We start from the raw sequence: 10,272 nt of genomic DNA, 5'->3' as shown, positions 1-10,272 counted from the left end.
GTGTCATGTGGATGTGTGTGTTTCTGTGTGTGCATGTATGAGTACACTGTGTGCATATGTGTGATGTGTGTGTGCACCAACATACCTGTGAGTCTTCCTCTCTCCTGGTCCCTCCCCTACCCCCCATCCTATCACACAGGTGACGTCCCCAGGCATCTCCTGGGAGGTCTGGCCACACTGGCTGCCTTCTTATCAGGATTATTTTTACCATCATTCACAGCACCACTGGACTGTTGCTCTCTCCCACTCTTCCTGCCTTTCCTTCTCCGGTCTCTTTTTCTGCTTAAGTTTGCATTTCTCCCTTTATTTTATTTTTTTCTGCTGACTGAGACAAGAGCTCATCCTAGTTCACCATTTCAGGATTTGTTGCAAGCTTCAAGGTAGAGGTTTATGGCTGTGGGTGTCCCAGTTATAGTACAGTTCTTATGGGTCCTAATAAACTCAGCTGCTCTGGGGCCCTCTTAAATTCTGGTACAAGAGCGAGAGAAAAGGCATCATTCAGTCCTGTTACACATAGGAATCCTCTCCCTTGAAGGCTGAGAATAATGTCTTTTTTCTTGGGGGAGCAAGAGCCCATAACTCTTGAAAGCTGCCCAGGAACATGAGGGTAAAGAAAAAGTCCTTTTCTCCTTCCCTGTTGCCTGGATGGATGGCAGATGGAGACATGGTTGGAGCTAGAGAAATGGGCACAGAGCAAAGATTGAAATGCAGCTGGATTTTTTTTTTTTTTTTTTGCCTGGAACTGCCATGATCATATTCTTAAATATAACCTTTCACAAAATGCTTTCATTTACTTCTTTTCACAAAGTCCTCATAACAAGCCTGATTGCTATTCCTATTTTGCACACGAGAAGCCCAGGCTTCTGGATGGGAAGTTACTTGTTGGAAGTCATGTAGCTGATACATGGCCACGGGGTCTCAAACCCAAGTTGCCATCATGCCTGTCCTCCAAAGCTAATTCCTTTTCACCAAACTGCCCCTACTGGAGGTCAAGGGCTCCTGGTTGACCTGGAAGAGTCTCTGCCCATAGTCAGAGGGCATCTCCAGAAAATGCTGCTGTGAAGCAGCCTTGCAGACAGAAATGGCTACTGACCTGGGAGGTAACAGCCTCTAGCCAGAGCTGTATACTTTGGGGGAAGCCACCTAACCTCTCTGGTCCTCAGCTTCTGACTTTTATAAAATGAAGGTCATACTCATGATGCAAAACTCTAGGATGCCTCAGGGCCTGCTGTGCAAGAGGGGGTTCCTGCCCCCTCTTTTCCAGGTTGTATGTTAAAGCCCCATGTCAAAGGTGATGATGTGTTTAACAGTCTACTGATTAAGTTTTTAATGTTTAAAAACACTTAAATGAGACATTCTCTAAGGCCCCTTTGTTCACATGACATTAGCATCATTGACAGCATAGCAAAACATCTGTCACTGTACTTACAGAGGGTGTGGCCAAGGGCCTGGGATAGAGTTTGTGCTGAAAAATGACAGCCAAAAGCTGTTGCCCAAGTGCGATTCCTCATGACGAACACCCGTGAATGTGTTGCTTTCTGTGCCCGATGAGAGATTTCCTAGCCCAAGGTTGGGATGGAGGACCATGGCTGGTGGAGCCAGTAGCCCAGGGGGTGCCTTTTAACCCACGACCCATACCATTGGTACCTTAAGATTCATGTTCAGATACAGTTTCAAACCTTGTGTTTCCCCTATCTCAACATGGAGGAAGAACATTGGAGTCATTTAGCCTGCAGAATGATTTTTTATTTATAAAGTTGTGCAATTTAGAGGGGTATTTGGGGTCACCTTAAGCTCTCCCATACAACGCAGATCTTGCATTAAATGAAAACTATTAGTATTCGGAGATGCTTTAGCATGAGGGTGGCTGTGTGACCATGACCTCTGTGTTGATATAAACGTGTTTTCATTACCACCGGGCCTGGGGTGGGAAGGGAGAACTGGAAGACACGAGAGCTACTGCTTGTTAACACCGTCCTTGCAAATGTTCCTTTATTAGCAGCACTTCAGGTCTAAGGGGGTCGCATATTGCATGCCAGCTCTGAATGACTCCCCTCGCTGCATGTGTCCCGGGAGCAGCGTAGAGGCTTCATAGTTCTCCACTTTGCTTTGTCCTCAGATCATCCTGGGTCACCTCCTGGCCACCACTCACGTACCCCCTCCCAGGAATTAGCCCAGAGGTCGGAAAACTACAGCCTCAGCTCAAATCTGGCCTATTTCCCCTGGCTCGGCAGATAAAGAATCCACCTGCAGTGCAGGAGACACAGGAGATGTGGGTTCAATCCCTGGGTCGGGAAGATCCCCTGGAGGAGGAAATGGCAATCCACTCCAGTATTCTTGCCTGAAAAATCCCACGGACAGCAGAGCCTGGTGAGCTACAGCGCATGGGGTCACAAAGAGTCGGACACAACAGAGCAACTAAGCACGCCTATTTTTCTGTGGTCCTGGAGCTGAGAATAGTTTTTTCATTTTCAAAGGATTGGGGGAAAAATCAAAAGAAGAATCACATTTTATGATATATTAAAATTCTATGGAATTCAAGTTTCATGTCCATTAATAAAGCTTCATTGGGACATGGCCATGCTCATTCATTTATGGATTGTCTATAGTGCTTTTGCATTGCAAAGGCGGTTGAGTAGTTACAGCAGAGACCATCTGACCCCCAAAGCCTGAAAGTTTTACTATCTGGGTCTTTGCAGGAAACAGTTGGCCCACCACTACCACCACCAAGCCCAGCGTTAACCCCCAACTCCTTTGGCAATAACCATCATTTGACAGATGACTTCTCCCTGACATTTCTGGAATATACCCCCTTCTCTCATCACTAGTTAAAGACCTCAGTGTCTCCTGCAACCACCTCCAGAAGGGTCTCCTGATTTCTAGACTTGCTGCCTGGAATGGTGCCCTTACAAGCCGTAGAACAGACTGGATAAGAGCGCAAACTCTAGAGCCAGACTGTGCATGCGTGCTAAGTCTCTTTAGTTGTGTCTGATTCTTTGTGACCGCATGGACTGTAGCCTGCCAGGCTCCTCTGTCCATGAGAATTCTCCAGGCAAGAAAACTGGAGTGGGTTGCCATTTCCTCCTCCAGGGGAACTTCCTGACACAGGGATCAAAACTGCATCTCTTCTCTCTCCTGCATTGACAGGCAGGTTCTTTACCACTAGCGCCATCTGGGAAGCCCACTTTGCCCTCTTCTTATCTGCATGGGCCTGGGCAAGTCATTTAAGCTCTAAGCCTCAGTTTCCTCATCTGTCAAATGGGGATGATATGAACACCAACATGTATATAATTATCGTGAGGATTATTTGCAAAGCGCTTAAAACAGTGCCCAGAACAATACAAGCATTCGCCATTATCATTCACAAAAAGTTCAAATTGGACCTTGTCATTCCTTTTCCTGAGAAGCATCAATGGCTCTTCATCATTTATCAGAGTCCAAACTTCTACATATGGTGCATATTCCCTCTGTGATCTTATCCTCATCCACCACCATCCACGAGTATCCAGCCATACTTCTCCCTACTCCCCGTCTCCCAGGTTCTGCTGTAACAACTCCAGTCACCCAAGTCCCCCTGACCCTTTGCCTCTTGTCTCCAGAGCTCCCTCTGGAGGCCCTGTCCAGCTTTCACTGTCTCCAAGAAGTCTTCTCTGACTGCACCTCCTCTCTGCTCACATCGCAGCACCCTTGCAGAGGTCCAATACCACTTACCATATCGAATCAAGTCGACCAGTGGATCTCCACCACCATGAGATGGCGAGCGACTTGAGAAAGCAGGGATGACCTGGGGACCATCTGGAGATAAGGCAGAGCCCATCACTGGGAGACATACGAGGAAAGCCTTCTTGAAGGGCATTTCCTTTAGGGGAGGCTTAGAGGCTGGGCTGGACAATGACTGATCATGTTCAGTGCCTGACACGTTTAGATCTCTCCTAATTGTTCGTTGAATTGATAAGAGATCAACTAGTGAGTTTAATTTTAATTAAATTAAAATTCAATTAAATTTTAATAAATTAATAAAAACAAATTAAAGTTAATTCACTCCTCTAGAAAACTTCAGCTTAGTGTGGGTTCAAGCTTCAACCTTATCTCCCATGCTCCCACACCTTTGAATTAATGATTTCAGGTTGAAATTCTCGGCACCTGAGAAAGCAGGGAGACAGCCTTGAAGGGGACTCCTCATTCATATCAGAATCAGTGGCCTGATTCACCTCCTAAAGGTATTACTTAGATCAGGCCAATGACCTGCTTCTGGGCTCACCTCCTGCAAATGACTTTCAATCTCGTCACTAGTATTTTCCATCCCAGGACACCACTGGACAGAAGGAACTGGCTCCTTTCTCCTGCCTTGGCTGAGCGAGTTCCAACAGTACCCAGCGAATGGAATGCTTTGTGATGTTAGTTGCTGGCATTATGAGAGCGAGGGCTGAATCTGATCGTGGATGGGAAAACACTCTGCGTTCAAGCGGGAGGTCATACTTTTCTCTTTTTCAGGAGGGGTGTTCCCTTGCACCCCTTCCTTGTCACCCCCACCCACTCACCCTTCAGGATCACACAATTGCCACCCCTTCCAGAACTGGCCACCCTCTCATCCCCCACTCAGAGCAGACTCCCATCTCACCTTATTTTTGCTTCTTAGAGGGCGTCTCGTTTCTGTCCTGCATTGCTATCAGCATGTGGTCCTGTGCCCCCTGACAGCAGGGTCTCTGTCTCTGCATACCCACAGCCGCATCGCAAACCTGACCCCTGAGAGGCTCACACCTGCAGGACAAGTGAGTGACTGGTCTCATTCCAAATAGAACCCTGACCAAAAAGGGAGATTACTCTTCCCAGTTACTGAGTTATAGCTCCCCCAGGCTGTCAGGGCACTGGTTCTGCCTTCCCATCCTCCCCTTCATCCACTTCGGAAAATCCATTTTATAGATGGAGAAACTGAGGCTCAGAAAGGTCAGCCTGCTCAAGGTCACACAGCTAGTGAGCAGTGCAAGAGGAAGTACCTTCCCTTCCCCCTTCTCCCACATGAAATTCATGATCCTTCAAGGTACCAGGCTCACAGGAACTTTGTCCCCTCCAGAGTCACTGCCGTCAGGAGATACCAATGCAGCTCGGACGAGACAGATGCTTGGCTAAAATACTTGAAGACCTCCACATCCTTCCAGTTCTTCTTCATTCTCTCCCCTCCCCATCCCTACATCCCCCCCACCCCCTGCCAAAACCACTTTTTTAAAAGCTGTTTAGGGTGATCTGTGTGTACACACAATGGCTGTCATTACTGTTAAGGGTGTTTGTGATGGGGTCCCTGTCTCCACTCGACAATCACCGTCTGCCAGGCTTTCTCCATCTACCTGTGTGTTTACATAGCGCATACCAGGAGAGCATCAGCAGCCTCTGACAAACAAGCTGTGGAGTGCAGGAAGGAAAGAAAAAAGTTATTTGTGACTGACGCTGTTAATTACCACTTCGTTACACCCAGGCACTCCTTAAAGCTGCGCCCAGGCTCTGCACACGTGTGCGTCCCCCACGACGTGAGATAAACTGCAATCATTATGTAATGTGACGGGAGAAGCAGCCGTTCTCAGCCACGTGGCAGTAATACCATTCCATCGGAGAACAGCTGTAACCCAAATGAGTAAGCTCATTTATTACCTGACAAGGGTTTTTAGCTGACCTTAAGCTTCAGGGAGCCAGGAACGCAATGCGACTGCCAAACAAAAACAATGCTGGATCAAATTTTGGTTTCCTTAGTAGAAGCGGAAGGACCAGATCACAGAAAGTAAAGAATCTCCTGGATATGGCAATGGGCAGACCACACAGCCCAGCACTGCATTGAGCCCCAGGAGGCAGGTTGAAATCCTGGAGGATTGCTAGACCACGGTGGCAGAAGGATGACAAGGCTTGGTACACAGTCATATGAGACATTCGGAAGGAATGAAGTCTGTTGACCCTGGAGAACAGACTTCTAAGGAAAACTAGGATCACTATTGGAAGACCTGTTCTCTGAGGCTCGGGTTACTGTGGCGCAATCGGAGACAGTAACTGGGAGCCTAGGATGACATGTCGGGGAGCAGGGTTGGATGTCAGCTCACCTACAGAATGCCCGGTTCCAGCTTAGGTGCATCTGAGAACTTAGGGGGCTTAGTTCAAGCCCAAAGTGCCCAGACCTCCCGAGGGTTGTATAAGCACACGAAGGCGCACCTCTGTGGTCATCTCTGCTTCCAGGCTCCCGCTTCTGTTAATGCTGCCTTTTCCTTGGTCATAAAATTTCAGGGAAGGAACAAAACTCTTTCTCAATCCACACACACACACAAAACCCACTCTACAAAGCACGTAAGATCCTACCTTCCCTATAGATGGGAGAGGGAGAGAATGAAGGAGGGAGTTACACTGCAGATCCAACAACTTCACATAAAACTGTGAACATCCTTATAAATGGCCTTGGTTCTCCCACCATCCTGGAGCTTCACTGAATCTTCACTCCACCCAGCCCAACCCTTTCTCCTCCTCCTGGCATCTCTCTTTTAGTCCTTCTCTTTCTTCTCCTCTTCTCTTTCCTCCTCCCCTTTAGGAACAAAAGCAGTCCACTCCTCCCCTCTGTCTCATGCACCTTCCCTCTCGATGTCTCAGCCTCCGATGACAGTCATGCTTTGCAGCGTCACCCACATCCCAAGCTGGCTTGCCAAGATTCTTCCTAAACTTAGACATCCCCTTCCACAGGGGAAGTTCTGGCGCCAGATATTAAAAAATCAAGGACTTCACCAATCCATCGAGATCCTGGGGAAGGAAGTTTCCAAAGACAATTAAATTTGAGAAACCAAGCATCCTGGGCACACCCCTTGGAAATTAACAAAGTGGATTGTGAAAGTGTCTACAGAGTCCTCGAGTAAATAAACCTGCTTAACTCTGTGACACCCATTATTTCCAGAACTTTCTCGGGCAGGGTTTAGTAAGAAGGCCTCTAATATCCTGTGGAATATGCCTTTGGAGGAGCATATGGAAGGCCTGCGGCCAGCCTGGGGGACATGCAGATGGGAACCAGGAACACAGTGCTAGAGAGAGTCACCTCACTGGGGCAAGAACTTGGGTCTGGTTCCCAGCTCAGTGGGTGACCTTGGGCCCATGCCACCTCCTCTGGGCCTCAGACTTCTGGGCTAGTTTAGCTTCATGCTGTTTTTGACATTATTTATTCCACGAGTCTGGTCACCCCTGTCCTGGAAGTGCCTCACAGAGGTGCTCCAGGGATAAATAAGTCCATTATTTGCAGAGTATGGAGCACTTCTGGGAAAAAGGCTTTACATAAATGTACAGTTATTCTTGTGCTTTATTAAGTCAGTGGTCAACCTTTGGAGGCTGGTCTAGTTCTTTACACAGGTTCCATGGAGTCCTAGGAAAGAAACAAGGGGTGTGTCCCTTCACCAGATAGAGTTTTCAGTCAAGTTTGAGATGGCATGTCTACACACCTCTATGCTTTTACACACACACACACACACACACACACACACACACACACACCAGGTGAGATACTGTTACGATTCCAAGGGCTTGCCTGGTGGTCCAGGGGTTAAGAGTCCACCTGCCAATGCAGGGGGCACAGGTTAGACCCCTGATTTGAGAAGATCCCACATGGCCCAGGGCAACTAAGCCCATGCACCACAACTGCTGAGCTCACAGCCTAGAGCCCGGGCTCCGCAATAAGAGAAACCACGGCAATAAGCGCATGTACCCCAACTAGAGAGTACTCCCCACTCAGTGCAGCTAGAGAAAGCCTGCACACAGCAACAAAGACCCAGAGCAGCCAAGAATAAATAAATAAGTAAATTAATAAATGTTGTTTATAAAGAAAAGAAAACACAGCTACTGTTTCTTTTCATTTGGCCAAGTCTCTTACCTTCATCAATGAGCAGACAAGACCCGAGTTAAGCTTCCCATCAGAAGCAGAGCTTGCTACAGGCATTGAACGCCATATGTCCAGGGGACAAGACAGGAGTCCTTCAAGGCACCAAGGGTAGGAAGGGGGGATCCTGAACCAGAGGAAATGGGAGCACCAAAAGGCCATTTCCTCTGTGTGCAAGAGAAACCAACAGCTGGATCTGAGGACTGCTGGCCCTGAGTCTCCTGTTTCATTCCCTCCAAGGATGAGGCTAGTCTCACAGTCTGGGATGCACTTCCCCTCCAGGTGGTCATGAAGCGGTCCAGTGCCCAAGGCGGGGAAACAAAGGGCCAGAGAGCCAGTGGATGATGGTTACCTCCTCCAGAGCCATGGCATCATTTCAGTGTGCTCCGTCCTTGTCTACCACTAATCCCACACATGTGACCCCCATCCTCCTCCACCAGGAAAAAGGTCAGTTTCCCCAAAAACTCCCAGACCTCCAAGAACTCAGCATGAAAGTGCGTATGCCAGCAGAGGAGGCTGCTGTCTACATTTGCAGCCACCCCCAACGTCCATAATGAAGAAGCCTCGGCGTCCTTGGGTGACAGCAGTGTGAAGGGGGGCCATCCGCTGGACTGGCGTACGGGCTTCTTTATTTTAAAATTGATTGTGATTGGAGTATATTGGTTCACAATGTTGTGTTAGTTCCCGCTGTACAGCAAAGACAATGAGCTATATGTGCGTGTATATGTACACATGTGCCCTCTTCTTTGGATTTCCTTCCCATTTAGGTCACCACAGAGCACTGAGTACAGTTCTCTGTGCTACACAGAAGGTTCTCAAAGAGCTATCTAGTCTATACATAGTCGTGAAAGTAGATCAATCCCCATCTCCCAACCCATCCCACCCCTCGCTCCCCCCTTGGGGTCACTACATTTGTTCTCTACATCTGTGTCTCTATTTCTGTTTTGCAAATAAGAACATCTATGCCATTTGGGGGAGCCTTCCCTTGTGGCTCAGCAGTAAAGAATCCGCCTGTAATGCAGAAGCTATGGGTTCAGTCCCTGGGTCGGGAAGATCCCCTGGAGGAAGGCGTGACAACCCACTCCAGTACTCTTGCCTGGAGAATCTCACAGACAGAGGAGGTTGGCAGGCTACAGTCCATAGCGTCGCATAAGAGTTGGCCATGACTGAAGCAACTGGACATACATCCACGCACATACCATTTTTCTGGATTCCACATATATCAATTAATACACAATATCTGTTATTCTCTTCCTGGGTTGGTAAACAAGGGATCAGGACAAAGAATGCCCGCCATGTAGCAGTCAGGTGCTGCAGCCACCTCGGACACTGCGCTCTGAGGGGACTCAGGATGAGAAAGTACAGGACGCTGACCCCAGATAGGGGACATGCATACCAAAGGATTGATTTCAGTGAGCCCACACCCTTGCATCTTCCTATACATAGAACAGCACTAAAGTCCTTAACTTGAGATATCTGATTCTTTTATTAATAGTCCCACCACCTGGGTTTGTTGCAAAAATTCCTATATATCCTGGCTCCCCGCCACCACTTCCTCTTCGGAACAGCTTCTCAGAATTATGTGAGGTCCAGGTCCAGCCCCGCGCACTCCGCCGCGTGGATGGGTGACCATAGGAGGCAGCCGGCCAGATCATCGTGGCCTCTGATTAGCCAGTTGTGGCTGGAGTTTGCTGGTCTGCCTTCAAACCTTCCTCCTCTCAGAAGATCTGCGGTTTCCCCATGTGATGGGCGCCTCAGCCCGCATTCTCTACCCCATTCCCCCAGAGGGTTGCTACTACGCTTCTGGAAAATCATGTCAACTGAGAAAAATGCACTAAAAGTTGAGAATTAGGCTTTATGTGGTGGGCAAATCTGAGGACTTAAGCACAGGACACAGCATCTCAGACAGCTCTGAGGGACTACTCCCGAGAGGTAAGGGAGGAGTCAGGGTATATAGGAGTTTTTGCAACACAAACCAGGTAGTCAGAACATCAAAAGATGACAGATAATTAAGGGAAACCAGAGAAGGCAATGGCACCCCACTCCAGTACTCTTGCCTGGAAAATCCCATGGACGGAGGAACCTGGTAGGCTGCAGTCCATGGGGTCACGAAGAGTCGGACACGACTGAGCGACTTCACTTTTTTTCACTTTCACGCATTGGAGAAGGAAATGGCAATCCACTCCAGTGTTCTTGCCTGGAAAATCCCAGGGACGGGGGAGCCTGGTGGGCTGCCGTCTATGGGGTCACACAGAGTCGGACACAATTGAAGTGACTTAGCAGTAGCAGCAGACAACTTAAGTGAATGAATTTAGCGCTTTCTCTGTGGGAAGAGGCAGGAGCCTGTGCTCCACTGAACTCACTCCTTTGATATGCACTTC

Source organism: Bison bison, unplaced genomic scaffold (assembly GCF_000754665.1).
Source record: "Bison bison bison isolate TAMUID 2011002044 unplaced genomic scaffold, Bison_UMD1.0 scf7180017864105, whole genome shotgun sequence".
In the NCBI taxonomy this organism is placed as follows: Eukaryota; Metazoa; Chordata; class Mammalia; order Artiodactyla; family Bovidae; genus Bison; species Bison bison.
The sequence above is the reverse complement of the archived record's forward strand: the minus strand, read 5'-3'. Positions refer to the sequence as shown.